The 6,401-nt window shown below is 28.4% G+C and overlaps 1 long non-coding RNA gene across 1 annotated transcript; it reads right to left on the reverse strand.

The window, feature by feature from the left end:
* Nucleotides 1–972: 972 nt before the first annotated feature.
* Nucleotides 973–5,349, reverse strand: LOC145958861 (uncharacterized). Its single transcript, XR_014434407.1, has 2 exons — nucleotides 4,358–5,349; nucleotides 973–1,194 (listed from the first exon to the last, which is right to left on the reverse strand). It is a non-coding gene; the product is annotated as an uncharacterized LOC145958861 (long non-coding RNA).
* Nucleotides 5,350–6,401: the final 1,052 nt, after the last annotated feature.

Below are 6,401 nucleotides of genomic sequence, written 5' to 3' on the forward strand. Positions count from 1 at the left end.
TAAAATGTGTCATAAATGTCATGTTAAACCTTAAAAATACGTTTGTATTACATAAACAAGTTACATTCAAATCTTATAAAACTTAACATATTTTTACTTATATATTGGTGTTGAATTATTATAAAAAAAAATAGGTTTTTAAACAAACTTGTATGCTAGACTAGACTTTTATGTAGGTTATACTTAGGTCATATATATTAAAGTAAGTTCAAGCTCAAGCCTAGCAAAGCCTAACTTGACATAACTTATTTTCATCCTGATTCCAATACTTTTCACTCTATATAAAAGGACAACATTCTATAGGAAAACAGAAAAAAAAAAAAATTCAAGTTTAGTGTAAAACACCAAGCTTATGATATTTCTTTTTCTTTTTCATTGTTTTACTTTTGGAGTTTCAAGGAAAAGACATATATGTTGCTATTGTATTTCTTCATTGTTGCACCCACCAAGGATTATTATCTCGAGGTAAGCTTTTCTATCTTGTTTCTGTGTCTTTTATCATTGTTGTGTTTATTACTATTGTTATTATTATTTAGTATTCATGTTATTGGTGCAAAAATATTCATCAAATCTACCGATAACTAATATTTGTTGGGGAACTTAAATGAAATTTTTTAGTGGAGTCTCCTCTCTTAACCACGTTTGTTTCGCTCATAAGATTCAAACTCAAAACTTTAAGGGGACAAAGCCTAACTCTACTTGGATCCACAAATTGTTGTTTATTATTTTAAGTCAAAGATATTTTCTTTAGAGTTTTCCATATCTTTTCTTTAATGAATTATGACAGGGTTGTGTCTAACAAATTTTAGACATAAGACAATTTTTTTAAGTTTTACTTCCAAATAATTTATAATTTTTATTTTAATTATTTCACAATAAATTGTTAATTAAATCTAATAGTTTAAAATTTCATCATCTTTGTGACACCCATCTACTCCTCGTATGATACCACTTAATAACATGCATAACTCATAAAATCTCAAAACACATCCTTATAGAATTTATAAATGAACAATCCTATTCATTGGAAAATTAAATAAATGGAGTAGTAATAAACAAATTGTAATTTTAATAAAATACTGAATCAACACGAAATATAACTCCTAAACTACTCCAATCCCTGATGTCACATTGGCATTAGAGCTACACACACCTAGGCCTCCCCTTGCTCTTCCCAAGGCTAAGGGTCCATGTCTGCAAAACATACCAAAACACGTCAACAAAAGAAACAGGGAGTGAGAACAATCTAACTCTATAGATCTCATTCCTTTGCAATAAATAAATATAATTACAACAATTAATACTTTAAAACATAGTAACAACAATTCGTACTTCAACTAAATAACAACCATTTATATACTTCAACTTCAATAACAACATCATCCATCTCATTCACAAACACACACATATAAATGTAATGCATGGGGTACCCGACCATCGTCATCATCATAAATATACAGTTGGTACCTAAGTCCCAAGCTAACCTTAGGCTACCAACACACTAGTGTTCCCACCAGAACACCAACATCAAGTTCCCATCAGAACCTCAACATCAAGTGAAGTTTAGTGGAAAACACACAGAAGGGGGGTTGAATGTGTGTGAACAAAGAATTTTAAAAATATTTTCGCAAAAGGGATTCTTTCCGTCTGAAAATAATATTTCAAGCACTTAAGGAATGTGCAAGATTGGTTAGAAGAAACTTTGCATCTGAAGATCTATCGTTTGTTCAAAAATAGTTTCTTAAGTCAAGCAAATATAATTTCGTCTAAATATTGTTTAGAAAATAAGTAGTAGTAGATGAAGTTTTTCAGTGTAATAAATCAATATAAGTAAAACTGCGTTTATAAATCAAATAACAATGCACAGAGTTTTATACTGGTTCCCTCGTCCTGAGCTACGTCTAGTCTCCTTCAATTGAAGGGTTTCACTAATCACAATGGATTACAAGTATTCTTAACCATTTTTAATTAATCAACTTCACTCGTTGACACTAGTATTCTTAAACCACTTCTGGTTGCCCGAGTATTCTCAACCACTCCTAGTTCGTCAACTTCACTCATTGACGCTAGTATTCTTAAACCACTTCTGGTTCTTCGAGTATTCTATTACTAGCCTCTTCAGGCTTTAGAGACGATAGATGTTTTGAGTGTGTATATGACTCTCACAGAAAGGATAGAATGGTTTCTATACTCACTAAGGTATTCAACCTTAGTTTTACAAGAATGTGTTTAGAGTGTGTATGTTACTCTCACGGGGAGGATTGGGTAGTTTCTACACTCACTAAGATAAACTATCTTAGTTTTACACGGATATTCAAATCTAAACAAAGAGATATGAGATTGTTTTGACACTTGCTTTTGTTTATTGTTTATTGCTTCTCTTCTCTGTTTCTTCTCTTCTCGGGCTTCGATATTTATAGCCTTGTGATAAATCTGCCCGTTGTTTGAATTTGAATGTGTCTGTTGAGGCGGAACTTTCCGTTGGTGCAGATAAACGTTCGTTCATGGCTCCACAGATCTTTTTCATTTAATGCGTTTGATCTTGCATTAAATGTTTTGCTTGCTGAATCCGTGTTACGTGAAGTCCTTTGCATAATTTGTTCCCTTTTATTTCTGACTTCAATCATAACCTAGGTATGTTTGTCTTTTTCCTGTCATTGTAGCTGTAGAGGCGTTGCCTTTTTCTGAAAAGTAGGTGTATTTACCCTGACACATGCAACTTTGACTTGTGAATTCGCGCTCTTCAATTTTTCTTCTTTCTTTTCATATCTTTGATAACTCTGTGTGTTTTTCTTATGAATGGAGATGATATATGATCTTCTTCGTTGTGACTAGTGGACTTCAGACGCTTTTCATCATCCTTCGTTTGCGTCTGGAAATTTGAGTCTGCGTCTAAGAGTTAGACTTTGACTTTGTCATCTCGTCTGATCAGTCTTGAAGGTGAATGACTTTTTATTCCATTTGGAATATTTCTCCGTCTTGTGTTTTCCAACAACTGATGTTTAATTTGTTGAACTTTGTGTGGTTGACCATTGAGCTTCATCTGATGTTTATTTGGTGCTGAGTCAACTTTTGTCTTGGTCTAGTTTTTTACTTGTTTTTGATTTCTTATGTTGCGTTTTGAATTGTCCTTGACATATCTTTGTTTGATATTCGTTATCGTCTGGTGCACAATTCATGATCCTTCTATTATTTGGCTTGATTTGTCTGATCCTTGTTTTGTTCGACCATGCTTCATGCTTTAGTTTTGCCTGTTCTTATACATATCTGAAATACTACCACACAGGTTAATAATAACAATATGTATTATATTTATCAAATTCAAAACCTAGCCGGGAGTTGCTTTGTCTGACTTAACATCAGGTTCCCACCAGAACCTCAAACATGCAAGTATGATTCATGTCACCATCATGCAAATGCTTTTATATTATCACATCATGTTCATCGTTTAAATCATCATTCACCAACATGTATATCAATCCACATCAAGTTTATCTATCAACATAAAAATCATCTATCACAAAGTATGTACGTCATTCATCATCATGTCATCCATCGTTCGTCAACATATATATATATATATATATTCACATTCATCATCGTATAAATCAATCATAAACACAAACATCATGAAACATCATATATAAAATATCATTTGACATATGAAAATACGCTTCCTACACTCAAAACCCCAAAACGCATAAAATACATCCATCATTCAAATCATTTATATCAACTAGAAATTCATTTTTCCTCTATAATAATTAATTTTGTCATCCATCATAAATCTTTTAATAAACATCTAAGAATCATTTCCATTTAATTCATCAAATCCTTCCCCTTAGGGTTTTAACCCTCTCCTATATAACACTCAATTAATTATCTAAAAACACTTGATCGTCAAATAAATTACATATTTGGAATCTACACACCAAATCACATCAAACGCACATCAAATTTTGTCCAACAGAAAACTTATGAGATTGGGGTCAATCCTCTAGGGTTCTAACTTTTTCTACAAAGCACTCAATTATATACTCTAAAACATCTGATCATCGAATTAATTACATATTCCAAATCTACTCATCAAATCACATCAAACGCACATCAAATATCATCAAACATAAATCTTATGGAATTGGGGATCAATCTGTCTAGGTTCTAATTCCCTTTTACAAAGCACTCAATTCATTATTTAGAAGCATCTGATCATCAATTAAATTACCTACTTTGATTCTACTCATCAAACCACATTAAACGAAAATCAAATTTCGTCAAACAAAAAACTTATGGGATTGGGGGCCAATCCCTCTACCCTTCATGCATATATCCAAATCTCAAGAATGAGTGTTCTCACTCCCTAATGCAAAAATATTTGATCTACGCTTTTGGCTCCTCTCTGATGATTCCTCCTCCTTGTTCTCTTGATGCATCCTCTTTAGAGCACCCGAGCGTCATAGAACATGAGATGAATAATAAATAATAATCGTTGTTCTCCCTTCTCTTCTAATATATAATATAATAATACCTTATTTCTCTAAAATCCCTATATTCTCTTAATAATATATGATTCTCCTCTTAATAATTAAATCTATTAAAATATATAAAATAATAACCATTAATCACAATATAAAATAAAACTATTCTCATTCCCCCGAATTAATAATTATTAAAAAATAAAAAAATCATAGGATGTTACAATCTCCATTAGGATATTTCATTCAATAACCATTTTGCAACATAGTTTCAAATTAATCTAAAAAAATTAATTTTGAAAAGTAATTACAAATATTATTTATAATATTTTATAAATTAACATATATTTCATGCATTTAAAAATATTTTTTTAATAGTTTAATATTTATAATGAAACACTAATTTGATTGATAATAATAATTTTTTTAATAATTTCAATTTAGTGATAAAAAAAAGGTCATAATCTCTAATAATACAATATTATTTTTTAAAAATCTTATTTATTGAAATTCAAATAAAAATTTCAAAGTAATTTCATATTTTAAAATATTTCTAAATAAGTTGCTAAAAAGTAAAAATAAATATAACAATTTGACATTTATAAAAAAATCAAAACTAGAAAATTATTTTTTTATATAAATTAAGAGAATTACTCTTTAACAAGACATTCTTATCATTATCATTATCATTTTTGTTATATTCACTATCATTTTTTTTAATATTTTTTATATATAGGTTTTAATATTTTATGAAATTTAACTTTTATGATTATTTCAATAACATTTTTTATTCAATTCAAACAAATATAGTATAAGTTTTTAATTGTAAATTTTTTTTCCAAACTAATAATTTTACAATAATATTTATGTATAGAGACATTTTTAAATAATTATATAATCTTATATTTTAACAAACTAATTATAAATAATATAATTAAATATAGTCATTAATCACACACACACACACACATATATATATGTGTGTGTGTGTGTGTGTTATAAAAATCGATTGGCGTCTATTGGCCTTGCCTTAGTCACAACCCAAAATTATGATGATGATTCTATGATTGCTTCAATTTTGTCCTCGTGACGTTATAATTCTAGTTGACACGCTATTAAATGTCACTTTGACTAAATGTTTAATATAATATTTTATTATAATATGTTATAAATTGTTAATTCAATATATCAAATTTTTAAAATAATGAATCAATATTGATTTGGTTAAGGTATATATTGAACCAGTGGGTTACTATTGAATCATATGATAATTATTGAATATATGATTTTATTTTAAATATCATGTTTAATACAATGTATATGACCTGATTGGAAATTATTTTATTTATATTACATGATAAATTATTTAATACAATATATCAATGTTTTTAAAAATGAATTAATAATTAATTTCATTAAGGTACGAAGTTAATGAGTTACTGTTTAAATCACATGACTTGGTGATTATTTAACATATAATTTGATATTGAAGATACAATATACAAATTGTATTTGCATACATATATTAAAAAAAAGATGTTGACATATATGCTCACTAATCTTTTTAGCATAAATTGGATCAGGTTGTAACATATCAATTCACTATTTTGTTTGAAAACTCAATAAGTTCACACCAAGTTGATGACATATCCAATAAAAAAAGAGACTTAGATTGGCTATACCATTAGTTTTTGGTCTAATTGGTTAGTTTGATCCATTTTTTAAACATTACAATCTACTATTAATAGTATAATTTTTTATATAATTTGTAAAAGTATGAATATAATAATTTTTTTAATAAAGTTTAGGGTTTTCTTCAATGAATCAAAGGATTTATCTTCTTAAGGCCCTTTTTATGCACATGTTGCAACTAAAGAATTTACTTACTACTTAGTTATTCAAAGCAAGTGTTGAAGTTCTAATGTT

The sequence above is a fragment of the Cajanus cajan genome, chromosome 6 (assembly GCF_000230855.2).
Source record: "Cajanus cajan strain Asha chromosome 6, NIPB_CcT2T_4, whole genome shotgun sequence".
In the NCBI taxonomy this organism is placed as follows: Eukaryota; Viridiplantae; Streptophyta; class Magnoliopsida; order Fabales; family Fabaceae; genus Cajanus; species Cajanus cajan.